The sequence below is a fragment of the Spermophilus citellus genome (genome assembly GCF_964194105.1).
Source record: "Spermophilus citellus genome assembly, chromosome: 6".
Classification (NCBI taxonomy): domain Eukaryota; kingdom Metazoa; phylum Chordata; class Mammalia; order Rodentia; family Sciuridae; genus Spermophilus; species Spermophilus citellus.
The window spans coordinates 88,055,010-88,073,805 of record NC_138187.1 but is presented as its reverse complement, the minus strand read 5'-3'; the positions used below and the strand labels follow the sequence as shown (position 1 = coordinate 88,073,805).

At 35.0% G+C, this 18,796-nt stretch overlaps 1 protein-coding gene and 1 pseudogene across 3 annotated transcripts in view; one reads left to right on the top strand and one right to left on the bottom strand.

Moving 5' to 3' along the window:
• The window catches only part of TAF3 (TATA-box binding protein associated factor 3), a 174,865-nt gene that overhangs the window by 26,576 nt on the left and 129,493 nt on the right, over positions 1–18,796 (top strand). The window lies entirely within an intron of this gene.
• On the bottom strand, positions 224–1,862 carry LOC308651451 (tripartite motif-containing protein 60-like; annotated as a pseudogene). The gene is made up of 2 exons: positions 525–1,862; positions 224–314 (listed from the first exon to the last, which is right to left on the bottom strand). The product of its transcript is annotated as a tripartite motif-containing protein 60-like (transcript).

Genomic DNA, 18,796 nt, shown 5'->3' with positions numbered 1-18,796 from the left:
ACATGTTAATTCTCAAATATTTAAAATTAGAATTTAAGGAACTAGACAACTGCTATTCAGAACATCTATGAAATTGTATTCCTATCTTGTTTTTTTATAGTTGCTGAAAATAAGGGAGAAAAATCTATTTTGGTTTTCAGTAGTAAAGCTCAAAAAGATTCCAGAAATGGGATTAAATTTACTATTAGCCCTGAAAACTAAAAATAATAATTTACCAGGTTCTTTATCTTTCATCATCCCCTGGTAAGATTTTAAGAGGTTCAGAATCTGTTCCAACATAGAAGTAAGGCCACCTGGTTTTGGTAGAAGAATCACTGAAACTCATGGGACAAGAAAGATGGTGGAATGAGATGGACATCATTACCCTAGGTACATGTACGACTACACATATGGTGAAATGCTACATCATGTACAACTAGAGAAATGAAAAGTTGTGCTGCAATTGTGTACAATGAATCAAAATGCATTCTGCTGTCATACATACCTAACTAAAATAAATAAATTTTTAAAAAGAAAAAAAAAAAGAATCACTGAAACTATACAGGAGAGACCTGTCATCCACATTATAAAAGGAAATCTCATCCAATTCAATCCTCCCTTCCCCCCAAAAAAATGCCAAACTTACTGAATTTTGGTACCGACAGAAGCAGGGGTTTTTTTAGGACCAAACACAACATAACCACTCTCAGTAAATCGCCCCAATGTCGAGAAGCCACTTAGGACTGATGGCCGATTCCTCTAGTTCCTAGGAAGTTAGTCTTGACACATACCCAATGTCCACTGAGGTTTGTTCCCTACGTCTATCTCCTAGTAATGTATACCAGAATTAAATATCTTAGAACCCAGGACAGCAGGATAGAGATAAAATCTCCTTGGGTTATAACAAACACTTTGTTTTGTTCTTCCATATTTTACCCTTTTTCTATCCTCAGAGACAATAAGCTGAGGATATGCTGTGTCAAGATCTAAACTTATATCTATTGGAAATTGCTGTATGATTATCTCCAAGTCAGAATATTGTGGAGGAAGACGGAAACCATATTTCTTTAACCCACATGAAGAAAGTTCAGGGAATTTTAGGTTTCGATATCTCTGGCGTATACTCTTAACATACTTCAGTAATGCCAGGTTTGACTGCACACACTTGCTCTCTATTTCCTTCATTAAGTGTTTTTTAATGTGGAAGCATGACCTGAAAAAGTTACAAGGTTTTCATTAAGTTTTGATGAAATGTTCAACTCTTCATCTTGTATCTGCTTAAGCAGAGCCTCTTACTCATTCTGTAAAAACAATCTAATTTGCTCAAATTCAGAATTTATTTCTTTTCTATATTCTACCCTCTTTCTCAGCTCAAGGGATTTCCTGCCTTTCAGAATTAGCACTTTTTCAACTCGTTTCACATTATTCTTCAATGGCTGAATGCTAGATTCTAGAATTCTTCTGTGGTAGGTGGCAGCTTTCTTAATGGGCAAAATGTAGGGCCTATGATTTTCAGCAGAGAAACTGCACTGGATACATAAAATCAGTAGATCCTTCATGCAGAAAAGGGTCCGAAATTAATTGTATTTCTCATATATAGCATTTTCTTCTTGTCTCTTCCTCTTGCTCTTCCTGATCTGGAGTAGTTTAGCAATTTCAGTCCAATTATAGAGCTGGGGCTTCCTCCTGAACTTGCTTTGTGGAAACCAAAATTGGTAGACAGGGTAGGGAAAGGAATCCTTTAGATCCTTCCAGGACAGATTGAGGCAGTCAAAACAGAAATTATGCCCACAGTTAATGGTCACTGGGTCTTTCAAGTAATACAGACAGATGGGACAACTGCACTCTCCCTGGAGGTCTGCCAGGGTGGTCACAAACTCCATTGAGCTGAGAGTAAAGGTGGTGCACAAGGTAACACTCCCTTCATAAACCTGCTTCTCTAGAGCTCAGGTCTAAATGTGAAGTATGAAAGTAGATAGCCCTCCAAGTCCATGCACACAGACTAGATGTAGGTTTCACTGACCTAGCTTGTTGGTGGATGTTACTTAAGGTCTTGTTTAGACCTCTGCACTGTAGCTCAGAGGATAAGAAGAATTCACAGCTTATAGCTCTATAACAGATTAGCCCATCTGCACTTAAGTTTTATGACTTTCTTTAAGAAAGCAGCCACCGACCTAATGGATTAATCATTCCTTTACAATGTAGAGATCTAAGAATGCCACCATAACAAATGATGGGGAAAACTGATGACCTTAAAGGGATACAGTGTAGGGCTGGAGATGTAGCTCAGTGATGCAGCATTGGACTGGCATCTGTGAGGCCAAGGATTCGATTCATAACAATGTACAGCCTTCAGATCCTATTTCAAAATGCTCCACATGTATTCTGTTCACTCCCTTTGGTAAAACTTTCCTTAACTGGATTAGGTAGAACAACAGCTCTCCACCAACACTGTGAGATACTCAAGAGCACCCGCCCACTCTCACCTAGTGTTTTTGAAAGGGCATAAGTGCTATGAAAAAAATGTAGAGCCTTATATAGGGAAATGAAAATGCTGGATGTGGGGAAGAAAAATACAATTAAAAATATAATGGTCAGGGAAATATTGTGAAAAGGACATTTGAACAGACTTAAAGGAGATAAGGGTAGGATGCCTGGGGAAAGAGCACTTAAAGCAGGTAGATGGCCAGTGCAAGGCCCACAGGAGAGCACGTGGCGAGGGAGTTTGCGGGACTGCTTGGGGTCAGTGTGACTGGAGCAGGATGGTGGTGAAGGCAGTGTTAGAGGAGGGGTCAGGAGCTATATCAGAGATCCTTACTGGAGGCCTGCAGTAGGAGTTTGACTTTTACTGTCAGTAAGATGGATAGAATCATTTTAATATTTCAAAGCATTTTCTATTATAGAAAAAGTTCAACACAAAAAAGTAAATGGACTAGAATAATTAACGTTCATGACTGTCACCCAGCTTCAACAATATCTGTTCATGGTCAGTTTTATTTCATCAAGACTCCCATTTACTGCTTCTTCTTTCCTACTATCTTAAGGAACTCTCCAATATCGTATTATTTCATCATAAATGTATCTCTCTCTGAAAAATCAAAAACTATTTTTGACACGATTACAATAGTATTATCATACCTTTAAATTAATAATCCTTTAATATCATGAGATAATGAGACCTTTTTCAAATTTTTACTTTTCTCAGAAATATCAGAAATTGGTTTATTTTTTACTGTTTGTTTGAATTAGAATCCAAATAGTAGTATCCACACGATGGGAGTGGTTGATTTTTCTCTCTTTCCCTCTCATTCAGCAATTTTTAAAATAATGAGTTGGCTTCGTAGCTTTGTCTAATAGTGACCAATTACTTGTGTATTTTTTTAAAGTATTGTTATGAACCATTGGTTTAAACAAATTTGATGACTGCTGGTCCAGTGACACCCATCCACTGATGTTCACATTGTCCCATCTTTATCGTCCAGTGGCTTGCTGGAGTTAGCTCCATTTGTGAGAGCTGACTGCTAAATATTGTTAAATATGCAAGAAGTTTGTGAACTGGTTGTGAAACACAGCCCTTATTAAAAATTAAATCATATGAACTTACAATCAAATAAATTGTATTAAAATCAAATGGCTTGATTTATTGTTTTATTGATTTTCTAGATTTAGAAAGTAATGTTGAAAATGTTTGTTAAACTTCAAAATGTATAGAGTCTTTAGCTACTTCATTGTAAGTAGTATCAAAAATGATAACATATTCTTCCAGTACTTTAAAACTGTTACACAATTAAACAAAGAAACAGTTTACATAATTGACAAGCAAAATTCTGACATATGTCTTCCTTGTTTTGCTGTGGAGTAAACCAGAGGTCAGCAGACTGTGCCTGGCCAGCAGCCTGATTCTGTTAATAAAATTTCATTGGAACCTCACTCTGTACATTTATTTACATGGTGTCTACAGCTGCTTTGATGGTGCATTGGCAGAGATGAGTAGATGTGACATAGACTGTATATGTCACAAGCCTAAGATATTTATCGTCCAGTCCTTATTTAGTTTGCTGTCCTCTGGTCTAAACTGACATTCATGTCAGAACTACATTCGTTTAACAGTTACAAACATAGTTTGGCAACTAACATATAAGTTTGGCAAATATCAATGAAAACATTTTGTAAAAATTAAACGGTTTTATGGAATTTATAATAAGTAATACTATGTATTTATTATTTTAAATTATGTTCTATACATGCTTCATATCTATAAAACTGAAACATACACACATATCCCAGTCTGAAAGCATTATTTTACCGTTTACATTTACCAGCACACTGCTTGATCCAGTTGAACTGCTCTAGCAAAAGGAGCCAGTAACTGATTTCATTACTAAAATCACTCTGCCCTTTGAATGAGGGATATGGAAATTAAGTAAAAGCAAGAGCCATCAGGTTTATAGGGAAAATGTATCTGAGGCTTATCAGGAGTAGTTAGTGTGGCACAGAAATTCACCAATGTATATTTAGAAACATTTGTAGAGTTTATATTTAAGTTTGTTATTGATTTTGTAAGCAGTAGTCTCTAAACTGCCTCCAGAAGATAATTGGAGGGAAACATGTGCCCCCTGCAAACAAATCCTTTGTGCCCACTCTTATGCCAGGTACAAGAAGATACACAAATTTATGCATTCTTAAAGAATGTTTTTGTTAATTTTTATTGAATTCTCATATCTGTAATGAAACCAGTGTTATAACTGAAAAAGTGTAGTTCCAACTTGAATGTTGGTTGATATTTTCCTTTATATCAATGAGGAAGACAAAAAGTGAAACAACAGACATAGGTTGAAACTTCATTTGGGAATGAAGAGTGAGTTTTTTGTTGTTTTTTTTTCCGAGTTGGATAGTAGTCTTTATAGTTCCTCAGGTTTGTTTTTTTGTTTTTTGCTATTCACATGGATTGGCTACATACACGGTACACTTTAATCTGAATTTTCAACATTTTCTCCATGACTTTCTTACATCTTGATAATCAATACAACAGTAGGACATTCTGTGTTTGTAGCATATGTTGATTTCCATGTACATACTGTCACCATGGGCAATTTCAAGTCCTCAATGGGATGCCAGTGAATGTGGTATTGGAAGAGAAGGGTAGCTTACAGTGTGTACAGTGCTTCCATCATACAAGATGGGAGTAGTCGCAGAATAACATGCTTAAGAGTGGTGAGTTTTATTTTGTTTTCAATGTAACTGAATTTTGAGTTTATATGATTTAATTTTAAATGTAATTTTAAACCATTTACCTACTCTAGTACACCATGGGTGGATCTCACTGTTTGCAGTAGATGTGGATCTAGAAAAGTTGATACTACTCAAAATTTTAAAAATAGAACTTAAAAGTGAAGACAGATGCTCTCTACTTAAAGGAAACTTGCCCTGAGTCCTTGTGAAATGATGGGTTCTTCTATAAAACAGTTATCTCCCAATTTCAGATTAGTTTTTGGAGGAACACCTATTCATGACTAAGAGCACAAAAACCAAGGAATTAATGGTGATTTTTTTTTCTCTCTGTGATAATGATGTTTTAGTTTTAACCCCAAAGAGTACCTTGAGGACTATAAATTCCCTAGCTAATGTTCTGAAATTTCTTTTGAATTTACTTCTTAAAGGAGTCAAAACACTTCTTTTTGTTTGAGTAACAATTAGTACAAGTAGGCACTTGTTTCTAAGGTGATATAACTTGATGATCATGCTGATACCTAAAATGAAGGAAGAGGGAGGAATAAAACAATGATAACTGAAGTAAACTGCAGGATCTTAAACAAATTTTCTTTCTGAAAGTTTGTCTTTCCTATCACAGGTACGTGGTTTTTATACCATTAGCAAGTTAGAGCTGTTTCTTACCACTGCTCCCTCAGATGATTTGTCCTAGAAAAAGTTCTCTGGAATTGGAGGAGAAGTTGGCAGGATGCCTGTAGAATAGCAATGGGTATTCCCAGAGAGTGAGAGTTGGTGCCAGCAAGTCTTTGGAACATTAAAGTAGACATGGATAGTGTATTATTTGGTGGACTGTCACAGGACTCTACTCAGATTGGTTCTAAGGTTTTAAAAGGCATTTTGATTTTATGTTGCTTGAATTCTTCATCCTATTTGTGAGTGTTTTCATGAAAGGGTAATTGTATTTTGATTTGAGGGAAATAATGACTTTTTTCTTTCACACGGATATAAATATCTAAGAAGAGCTCTTAGCTTTCTTTTAGCTTTTCTACATGATTATTTACCTCAGTATCTTAAGTGATATTTTTGTCAAGGTCAAAAAAGAAAAAGGTAGAAGAAAATAAGAGAAGTTATGGAACTACTCTTAGCTCTCTATATTCACTGGGGGAAAACTAATTTTCAGTTATATCATACCTCACAGTCGTTTCAGAGTTTCTGAAATATGTATGTGTGTGTGTATGTGTGTACACATACATATATATGTACATATATATCTATATCTATATATGTATATGTGTATATATATAATGTGCGTATATATATATATTTAATTACAAACCTTAGGGATTTCTCAGAAACTTTATCTGTCAATGGAATTATTTGGGGGAGATAGGAGTAGGGAAGAGTGGAATTTGAGGATTTATGGGGTTGACAGATTACAAATAGGTTTGAATTACTTCATAGCATATTAATGCTTAAGCTCTGTTCTGTTACAGATAGGGACATGAAATCATATTATTTTCCTTTATATCTGATAGTGAAAGAACTACTTTTTCAAAGTAATAATTGGCCTGGTTGTTAGAGGTTGCTCGCTGATTTTTCTCAAAGAATTTTGATAGGAGAATAATAAAATTTTAATCTTTATTCTAAAGCTACTTATTTATAAATCAAATAAATGAGCGATATTACAAGTGATTTTTTAGTAATTTTGTATCATATGGATTTGGGTTCTGGCTGTTTTGCCTTATTTTATATTTCATTTTTCTTTTTGGCATTTGATTCTTTGGAACCTCCTAGATGACATAATCCCAGAGGTCAGTGAGGCTATAGTTATCACTGACAGGGGTCATTTGTTCTCAAATATTCTTAGTTTTTCACCAGTTCTGTGTCTGACTGATTAGTTAGAACACTCCAGGCTTTCTTATTCTACTGACCTGGGAGGCAGAGAAATCTAAAATTGATTCCTAAGTTCTTAGCTGTGTCATGGGTGAGCAGTGTCTTAATTCATTAATTGTGGTCTTATTTATTTTGAATCTCAGTGGATCAGTTGTTAATGAGAACTTACCTTAGGGTTGTTGTGGAATTTAATTTATTTTATTTATATTCACACATAAACACAACAATATACTTAGAGTAGTGTCCAGGTATGTCAAGAGCAGCAGCTATTAATTGTTTTAATGTTGCCATCATCATCATCTTCAGATCCACTGGTACATGATAGGGTTTTTGTTGTTGTTGTTTTTCCTTTTTTGGTGTGTTTTCTGATTTTGTGTGTGTGTGTGTGTGTGTGTGTGTGTGTGTGTGTGTGGTGCTGGATTTAAAGAAAGGTCAAGAAAAAAAACGGCAGAAGAAAATAAGAGAAGTTATGGAACTACTTGTGCATGCAAGGCAAGCACTCTACCAACTGGCTATGTCTCTAGTCCTTTTCTGATTTTTGTTCATCCAAGAAACCATTTTTCCTATCAATGAGAAAATGCTCATAGATTATACTCTTGACTCCCTACTTATCTGAACCCAGTTCTCTTCAAAATGGGTACGAGGTAGAAAACTGAGCACCCTCGAATGGGAAAGAAATGAGAAATAAACAATCTATTCCTTCTTCTGCCTTCCACATTCATTAAAATGAGTTGCTCTTATTAATATTATAAAGAAACAATTCAACCTTTTCCCTCCTTTATGTTTTCATTGACAGTGCTATCCAACCATAAATGACAAATCCCTTTTAGCCCTCTTGTTATTAAGAAGTATAGTATGTCAAATACAGTATATTAAAGGCCAGTATAAGCACACAAAAATTTATGCTCTTGGGCTGGGGATGTGGCTCAAGCGGTAGCGCGCTCTCCTGGCATGCGTGTGGCCCGGGTTCGATCCTCAGCACCACATACCAACAAAGATGTTGTGTCCGCCGAGAACTAAAAAATAAATATTAAAAATTCTCTCTCTCTCTCTCTCTCTCTCTCTCTCTCTCTCTCCTCTCTCTCCTCTCACTCTCTCTTTATAAAAAAAAAAAATTTATGCTCTTGTTGTAATAAAACTGTGACCTACAGTGTCTTCAGACATTACTTGATTTCGAAGACCTGATATCAAATTTCAAACAGATACAGCACTTGACACTGTTTTATGGCCATTGATATCAGCTTTGTCAGTGGGCCTGAGACTTGATGAGGATGACATAAGTGTCTTTACTGCTTGCTTCTTCACTTTCTTCAGGTCTCTATTCATATGTCATCTTCTCACTGATGCTTTTCTGGGACACCTTATTGAAAAGGTGTTCTATATATATACATCCTGTTTTCAAATCCTGCTATGTGAGTTCTAAGTTCCAGAGGACGGCACTGATTTCCAAAATAATCTGACTTGGACTTTTTTGCTAGCCCATTTCAGACTGGGCTAGAGATTAGTGAGGACCCATATTCCAATAACCCCAATTCCTGAAATCATGTTGGAGATGGGATTTTCCACTGTTTACTTACCTGATCTCACTTCTTTTATCCCTTCCTCCTCGTCTTTGCCCTTAATAAAGAACACTTTGGATCATCCTCCATTTGAGAATGGGACAAGGAAATAAAAAAGGATTCATTTGCTAATTGTGTTCATTCTTTTCCCCACTATGGTACATTATGTACTTTAATTTACTCATTTAGCTTGTTTTCCCTCTCTACTAGAATGTAACCTGTGAGAAAGTACTCTTATCCATGTTATTGTTTCTTTTTTTTTTTTTTCTTTCTCTCTCATTCCTAGCACTTACATGTAATGTCTAGCAGGTGCTCATTAAATGTGGATTAAACATATGGCTCCTAGAGAATTTATTTCATGACACTTATTATACGTAATGTCTTAGCATCCTTGATTTGTGTATCTCAGTTTATCTCATACTAAAAATGGCTACAGTGGCAGTTAAATAGTTTGAAATTCACTCTTTGAAATTTGTTTTCAAAAAATGAATTCTTATCGGTTGCAGTGGCACATGCCTGTAATCCCAGTTTTTTATTTTTATTTTATTTTTAAGTTTAAAGTTTCTAACTACCTAATTTGAAAATAATCTTTAATCTTTAAAAATGAGAAATAGAAATTATCTATTAGTTTTTTTGCCCCATCACAATTATAGTCTCTTCCTCCCTCTGAAAGTGATCCCTATACTTTTGGTTTACACATTGGGATCATTTTATACAAAGAGACACTTTTCCGGCCTGGGGTTATAGCCCAGTGGCAGAGCACTTGCCTAGCATGTGTGAGGCACTGAGTTCAATTCTCAGCACCACATAAAAATAAACCAATAAAATTAAAGGCATTCTATCCATCTACAACTACAAAAAAAAAATTGAGAGAGAGAGAGAGAGAGAGAGAGAGAGAGAGACTGACTTTCTGTCTTGTTTTATTTGGTTATTTTAACCGTGAGATTTGTTCTTATAATTCCATTTCTTTCCTGAAATTGCCAGTAAGCTATTATCTTTAGTGTTTTGAATGTAGTAATAATAGCTTCTTGTAATATTTTTAGTATTGGTCTTGATTGTTTTTTTCTGGTATACAGATCAGATTTTCCTGTTTCTTTCTATGCCTAATAATTTTTTTTATTATATTCTTGACATTCTTATTGGTATTTTGTAGGGACTATAGATTCTGTTAATTTTTCTCTAATGAATATTATTTGTTTCAGCAGGAAGTTAATTTTGCTCAGCACAAACTCATCATTATCTCTTACATTGGGCAACTGCTGAAATCTGTTTAGGTTTTGATTTGGGGATGTATTTGCATGTGTGTGTGTGTGTGTTTTTTGAACTGTTATCAATTTTTCAGTCTTAATTGATGTCTGATTGATATTCAGTAAACTCTACATACTTAAAGTGTAAAATTTGATAAAGTTTTTCACATATGGACATACTTCTGAAACCATTAAAATAGTCAAAATAATGAATATCCATTATTCCAGAAAGTTTCCTCATGCCTTCTTCCCTCCTTTTCAGCTCTGTACCCAGGCAATCACTGACATGTTTTTTGTCAACATTAATTGGCTTACATTTGTTGAATTTTATATAACTGAAATTGTAGAATGTAATTAGCATATCTATTTCTTCAGGAAAGTCTGAAGGAATTTTTATTGGATTGCATGAAATCTATAGACTAATTTGGAGAGAATGGATGTCTTAACAATATTAAGTTTTCCAATTAATGAACATAGTATATCTCTCCATTTCTTTACATCTTCTATAATTTCTCTCAGCAGAGTTTTGTAGTTTTCAGTGCATCTCTTGTACATAATTTATAAACTTACCCATACATATTTCATATTTTGTTTTTATATGACATCATGTTTTTAAGAGCAGTTTTTTAGAGCAGTTTTTGGTTCACAACAAAATAGAACAAAAAGTAAAGAGAGCTCCCATATGTTTTTCTTCCACTGTCAGCATCCTAAACTAGAGTGTAACTTTGATGAATCTACACTGGCACATTGTTATTACCCAGAGTCTATAGTCTACATTAGGATTCATTCTTGTATATTCTGTGGATTTTGACAAATGTGTAATGTTGAATATTCACTATTATAGTATCATACAGAATAGTTGCGCTGCCCTGAAAACTCTCTTGTGCTCTGCCTATTCATCTCTCCTTCCCTCCCTCCAAATTGCTGACCACAATTGATCTTTTTACTATCTCCATAGTTTTACCTTTTCCAGAATGTCATTTTCAGATTAGCTTTTTATACAGTATATGTTTAGGATATATTTAGTAATTATGTTTAGGATTCCTCTGTCTTTCTATGGCTTAAAAGCTCATTTCTTTTTAGCACAGAATAATATTCTGTTGTGTTAATGTACTACAGTTTATTTATCCATTCACCTCTTGAAGAACTTTTTTAGTTTCTTTCAAGTTTTGGCAAATATGAATAAATCTATTACAAATATCCATGTACAGGTTTTTGTGTAGGCATGTTTTCAACTCATTTGGAAACTGCAGGTTTTTAATCCTTAGCTTAACTCATGGAGTCTGTTCTGCACATAGTTCCAAGGTCAGTCTGAGATTTGGGCAGAATTTATAAGCAAAAACTCTGGGCTCCCTTTTGTGGCTTTGTTGTTCATAGGATTCAGCTATAAATTCCCACACTCTGGCCTCTGATTTCTCAAGACAGTAAAACTATAGGTTTTTATTTGAGCTCTAGTGATTTTGCAAAGCACAGACCAGGGCCTACCCTCAGTCAGAAAGCCACAGAAATGGGAAATTCTCCAGTATTATTCCTTTTCCAAGCTGTGACTCCCTTTCAGTTTTACGTGCATTTCATTGTTTTCTAGTACCTTCAACCAGTTGTTTTTCATATTTTATTCAGAGTTCCTAGTTATCTTGAGAAAGGCTTGCTCTGATGCAAAGTTCTCTGCCATTAGTGGAAACTGAACACTCTAGTCAATAGCTTCTCTTTTGGGAACTGACATTTCAGTACCATCATCTGGGTGCCAGAATACTCATTGCTGTTAGTTGGGTCTGTTTGGAGATTTTTTTCTTTCCCTTGTAAGTCACAGTTCTTTTTACTCTTTCCATGCTCAAATGATTTTCCCCACTTTCTCTGAAAAGTCTACTGATTTTATCAGAATATCTTGGTATTGGTTGTTCCGAGTTGATATTTTTCAGGTACATTGTGTCCTCTTTTAAAAAGTAGTTTAAAAGTTTTTTTCAAGAAAACTTTACAAAAGTATTGTCTTAGAATTTGTTCTTTATGTTGTTATCTTTACTTGGCTTTCTTTTCTTTCTTTCTTTCTTTTCTCTTTCTTTCTTTCTTTCTTTCTTTCTTTCTTTCTTTCTTTCTCTTCTGTTAACCAATATGTTGGGGCTTCTTCACTTTTCATCGTATTTACCATTTCTTTTGACTATTTTCTTGCCTCTTAATTTATTTCTGTTTTTTTAAAGCATCTTTTCAACTTTTGTGTCTCTTAAGACATTATTATATTTATTCACAATTGTGTTCTTTTCTAGTTTAGTCATTGTTTCAAAGATGATTTTTTAAAATTTCTAATTATTTTACTTCTGTAACCTTATTTGTGAGTTTTACTAATTCAATTTTTTTATACTTTATATAATTTTTAAATATTCCTCAACTTGTTTTGGAATAGCAGGTTTCAGTATGGAACTGTGTCTTTCATTTTCAGTGTGATGTTAGTCCGTTGCTTCTTTTTTTTTTTTTTTTTTTTTTTTACAGTAATTTTTTTGGGCGGTGGTGGGTGTTGAGCTTGATGCTTTTCTGATGCTCGTTTTATTGAGATTATTTTTCTTGAACTTTTAGAATGCTTGGCGCAGATAGCTTTTCTAACTTCGTAGAGCTCCCTCTTTTGGTTTTCATGTAGTGTTAAAAATATGGCAGCTGGATTTCTGAAAATTTCTGGCTGTGTCATCATTCTCTACTGTATATGACCTCTCTCTCTTTCTTGCCCTCAGTTTTGAAAGTTCATCAGCCACTTAAATTTCTCTCAGGATCTTGGTGTTCATCTGGTGCCAGAATGGTCAGAACCCCTTCTGGTTTCAGCCACTCTTCTCACTGGCCCCTGCTCTTTCTGGTAAATGCCTGCTGGTTGTTATAGAGTCCTTTTGTTCTCAGGTTAATTCAAATGGTGTGCTTTTCTCTACTTTTTACAGAACAGATGTTGATAATAGGTGTCTCTTGGTCATTTGTCTGTACCCACATGTAGTATTGGTGGGGTTACCTATTTCACTCCTTTAATTGTAAATATTATCACTTATTTTATTATGTTTATTGTTTCATTTCATGGGGAGGTTTATGAAGTCCTAAAAGCAACGCTGCTACCACCATTACTTCATAGATCCAAGATCTCAAAGATGTTCTCGTATGTTTTCTTCTAGAAGTTTCTTAATTTTAGATGTTACATTTAGGTCTGTGATCCATTTTGAGTTGATATTTGTGTAGTTTCAGAATAGGTTGATGTGCTTTTTTTCCCCCTCCTTTCTCCCCCACCCCCTCTCTGATTCCTGTACCAGTTGAACAGCCCCAGTTCCTTTGTGAACAATTAAGAATTTGTCTTTTAAAAAGTGAATTTAACAAGACAGTGCAGACAACACATCTAGAAAACTTGTTCTGAAACTTAGCTGTGCATGAGAATAGTGAGACTAGTGAGTAGCTTAGATAGTGGCTGGATAGGAAGAGCCCCGAGAAGATTTTGGATGGGGAGGGGCAGTACTAGGGATTGCAGAGACGCTTTACCAATAAACTATATCCCTGGCCCTTTTTTGTTGTTGTTTATTTTGAGATAGGGTCTCATTAAGTGGCTGAAATCAGCCTTGAACTTATGAACCTCTTGCCTCAGCCTCCCAAGTCAGTGGGATTACAAGCCAGCAAACCTGGCAACATTTTGTATTTTTTAAAGATTAAAGATTTTTTTAAAAGGTTAATGAAAACAGCCTCTTTGAATGCTAATAATGGAAAGAATCTGGCTGAGGTTTCTAAGATGCTATAGATGATATAGAATATGGAACACATAAATAGAGACTAGACTGTTCTGTGTTTTTTTAAGTTGGGTTCATTGAATTGTAATGTATATATACAGTAATAGTCACACCTCATAGATATAGAGTTCAAGCATATACAGCTTGTAACAAGCATATACAGCTATGCAATAAACACTCCGACCCAGAATATAGAATATTTCTGTCACCTCAGTAAGTTCTCTCATGCCCCTTTATATTCAGTCCTCTTGCCCCCATTTACTTTTTCTAGAATATTGCATAAATAGAATAATTTCGTATTTAACCTTATTGGTCTTTTCTCACTTAGCTCAATGCTTTTGAGATTCATCAATATTGTGTGTATCAGCAGTCATTACCTTTTATTGCTGAGTCATATTCCTTATTTTGAATATGCCACAACTTGCATATCTATTTACCAGTTGATGGACATTTCTTTGAAAGTTTTTTGCCAACTAAGAGTAGGACAGTTATGAATATTTACATACAGGTTTTTGTATAGGTTTGTGTTTTCATTTTTCTTGAGTAAATAAATGCCCAGGAGTAGAATGTTGGGGTTATTTGTCTGATTTGTATTTTATGTTCTAAGAAATCTTTGCCAAATCCAAGATCTTGAAGATTTTCTCTTATGTTTTCTTCTAGAAATTTCTTAGTTTTATATGTTACTTTTAAGTCTATGATCCATTTTGAGTTAATATTTTTGTAGTGTCAGAATAGTGCTTTTTTTCCCTCCTTTCTCCCCTACCCCGTCTCTTTTTGCAGGTAGATAGTAAATGATTCTGTACCAATTGAACAGCCCCGGTTCCTGTGTGGACAATTAATTGACCATGTATGTATGGAGAGATTTTCTTTGATAAGACATTTTTCCATTGTTATGGGAGGATTTCCACAAAGATGCATACACTTAGTGGTGTCTTTAGGAAGTTCCTAGTCTCTGCCTTCTGACTGAAATGATTCAGAGTGATATACCGGGGATGTACATCAGGGTAGAATATTTGCCTTATGTGTGCAAGGCCCTAGGTTTAGTCCTTAGCAACACAACACAGAATAAAACAGTGCTGTACTGGGAGTAAAGTTAGCGGGGGATAGGAGTCAGAATTCAAGAAGAGTGGGGAAGGTGAAATAGTGCTTTGCAAAGTAGGAAAGCAAGAAGCTAAGAATGTGCAGCTTGTTGAGCTGTGTTGAGGCCTAGAGGAAGTCAGTGGTAGTAACAGGCCTGCTTCTGTGACTTCTCTTCACTTCAGTAGCACCTGCCAGTTTGGGTGCGGGCACGTGGAAAGTGGCAGTTGGTAAAAGTATTTGCCTTGAATGGGCAATATTTTAATTTTGATCAAAAATCAAAACAGCATTAAGGTTTCTGCCACACTTCCTTTCCATTTCATTCCCTGTACTTGCTCCTTTGTTTTTCTTATATAGTGTTGGTTTTTATTTATGCAGATAAAAGCAACTATATTTTCTTTGTACCTTCATTTCTTACCTAGACTATCACACAACATATAGTGTTCTTCACTTTGAGTTTTTATTTTACTTAACAGTATATTCTGTCAATCTTTGCCCATAGGTAGGTAATTAAGAATATTTGAGAGGCTGGGGGTATAGCTCAGTTGGTAGAGTCAGTGCTTTTCTTGCAAGCCCAAGGCCCTGGGTTCAATCCCCAGCACCAAATATTTATATATATTTATACATACACTTATATACATATATATATTTGAGAGTCTTTTTTAGTAATGGGTACATGGAAATATTAATAATTTTTCTTGGATTGTGAAATAATTTTTTTTTTGGATTGTGAAATAATTTTAAAATACTCTTGTTTTATGAGTTCCTTCATTGTGCATTATGGTATTTTTATGATTAGTAAACTTAAAAAGTTAAATTTCATTCTTTGAATACATACCTACTCTGTGCCATCACTTGTGAGCACTGGGATGTAGCAATAAAGGGCAGGTGCTTCTTTCAGGTACTTGCATTCTAATGTGGACTAATTGTCACCAAATAAGAAAAGAGCAAATGATGCTAATGTTCCATATGTAGAGAATGTAAATAAGGGCATGCAATGCCAACTGCCCGTGGAATTTCAAGGCAAGCCTCCTCTGAGAAGGGGGCACATAAGCCGATATCTCAGTGACACGACAAAGAGCCAGTCATGAAGATCAACAAAGGAGAGTGTGCTAGACAAAAGAAGAGCTAGTGCAAAAGCTCTGGAGTAAGATTAAACTTGATGTGTTCAAGGAACAGCTGTATGCCTGCGTGTCTAGGATCTGCTTCAAGGGAGAGTGGTATAAGACGAAGCAGGGGTCAGTCCTTATCTGGTAATCAGGGAGAAGAATGAGGATTTTAAGTGCCATGGGACACCACTGAAGAGTTTCAAGTTATTAGAAAGAAGATAGAGCGATCTGAAAAGCTGAAGTTGCCAGATGAAAGAGAAAACCTAGAAAACCCGATTTAAAGTAAGTTTCAAGAACACCCTGAGGTGTTGAGTGTATCCAGTTAATGCTGAGTTTGAGGACCAAAAGGAGGTTTATAAATTTGTTTTTAGAATACACTAAAATGTAATTTACCTGAAATGGTACTCCAAACTTAAAAGGTAAATTAAATTTTAGGGGTAAGGGTGTTGCTCAGTGATAGAGCACTGGTCTAGCACACACAAGGCCCTGGGTTCAATTTTCAGCAGTCAAAACAAAATTTTTTTAAAATTTAGATCAATATGCAGTTAAAATTTCAAAATTAAAAACAGTTTTTAAAGATGTGATTTCAAGTACACAAAACTGTTTTGTATGTAGGGGAAGGAATTATTACTTATTAATTCTCTCATTTCTTTTAGATTCATAGTGCTGATGTTGAAGCTTCCAGAAATCATTTAAATTAGAGCTCAAAACCAAATATTTCTTCAGGGCTGGGGCTGGAGCTCAGAGGTAGTGTACTTGCCTGGCATGTGTGAGGCACTGGGTTTGATTATCAGCACTGCATATAAATAAATAAAATAAAGGTCTATTAACAACTAAAAATTAAAAAAAAAAAACCCTAAAACAAAACACAAATATTTCTTGACTTATTTAAAAATCACACTCTAGCTCTGAATGAGCCAAATTGCCTATATTTTACCATTAGTATATTCCACAGTGTACTATAGTATTTGTAGACTTTGAGGAAGGTATATACTCATTTCATTTGTTATTTGAATATGGAGGAGCAGATGGCTCCTGGAAGTTTAAGAATGAGGAGTATAGTATAGATTTCCATAGGTTTTTTTTTTTTTTTAATTGGTACTGGGGATTGGACCCAGGGATGCTTAACCACTGATCCACATCCCCAGCATCACCACCCACACCCTGTTTTTTGTTTTTTAATTTAGAGACAGGGTCTTGCTGAGTTATGAAGAGTCTTGCTAAGTGGCTGAGGCTGGCTTTGAACTTGGGATCCTCATACCTCAACCTCCCAGCCACTGGGAATAAAGGCGTGTGCCACTGCACCCAGCTTGCATAGGTTTTAATAGGAAGTAAGATTGGCCTATTTGTTAGCCAAAATTAAAAGTTACATTTTTATTGTTTGACAAAGGAAATGTTCTAAAGTAAGGACAGTAGAAAATCATCATCCAATTACACAACAAGAACAACACTGGTACAAATATAGTGACATTTTAGGAGTGAAGGCTGTATATCATGGTGGTTAAAACTTTAAACCTAATAGGTACACAAGGCCTTGTTGGGTTTGAATTCTGAGTAACATTTTAGTAGCCGTGTTTTATTGGAGGGCTTCTTAAACATTCTGTCTCATTTCCTCATACATAAATTATAAATCACAAGTGGTACCTCACATGTAGCTAGAAAGATGCAATAATACTCTATGAAGTTCTTAGTGCAATGTTTTCTTTTTTAAATTTTTTTTGGCTTTAATTTTTAAATACATGACAGCGGTATGCATCACAATTCTTATTACACATATAGAACACAATTTTTTCATATCTCTGTATATAAAGTATGTTCATACCAATTCATATCTTAATACATGTACTTTGGATAATGATATCTATCACATTCCACCATTATTGCTAACCCCCTGCCCCCTCCCTTTCTTTCCCACCCTTCTGCCCTATCTAGAATTTGTTTATTCCTCCAGTGCTCCCTTTCTCTGCTGCACTATGAGTCAGTTACCTTATATCAGAAAAAACATTCGCCATTTGTTTTTTTGGATTGGCTAACTTCATCTAGCATTATCTTCTCCAACTGCATCCATTTACCTGCAAATGCCATGATTTTATTTTCTTTTATTGCTGAGTAATAGTCCATTGCATATATATGCCACATTTTTTAATCCATTCATCTACTGAAGGGCATCTAGGTTGGTTCCACAGTTTAGCTATTGTGAATTGTGCTGCTATAAACATTGATGTAGCTATGGCCCTGTAGTATGCTGTTTTAAGTCCTTTGGGTATAGACCGAGGAGAGGGACAGCTGGGTGAAATGGTGGTTCCATTCCAAGTGTTCCAAGGAATCTCCATACTGCTTTCCATATTGGCTGCACCAATTAGTGCAATGTCTTTTGACACCTAGAAAGAATGAACAAAGATAATAACAACATTTAGTATGATAATTATTATGGTTTTGGTTTTGTTTAAATTCATAACCCCAGAGGCAAGTGTTAATAGCTGGATTTTTCAGATGGAAAACAGAGAACCTTAAGCTTTCCTTAGATTGCACAGCTAGGAAATACATGAAGATCTGACTTGAAAATTCATGCTTTGAATTATGACTCCATATTGCCTTCTAAAAAGTTCCTTCTAGGGGCTGAAGTTGTAGCTTAGTGGTAGAGGACACTGGGTTCTATCCTCAGTACCACATAAAAAGAGAAAAAGAAAGAATAAGGTTTTTTTTTTTTAAAGTTTCTTCTAGGATTGGTACTCAGATCACAGAGTTAAGAGTATTGAGTATAAACCAACACATCATAGAATATGTCCTAATTTTTTTGGTTGTTGTTTTATCTGAAGATTTCAAATACTAATACTTTCATGTACTATTTTTACTTTAAAGATAAAAACTTTATTAAGAAAAATATAATTTTGGAAAAATTTTAAAATTTTACAGATAAAAGAATGACATCTTATAATCCCACTACACATTGGGATATCTATCTATCTATCTATCTA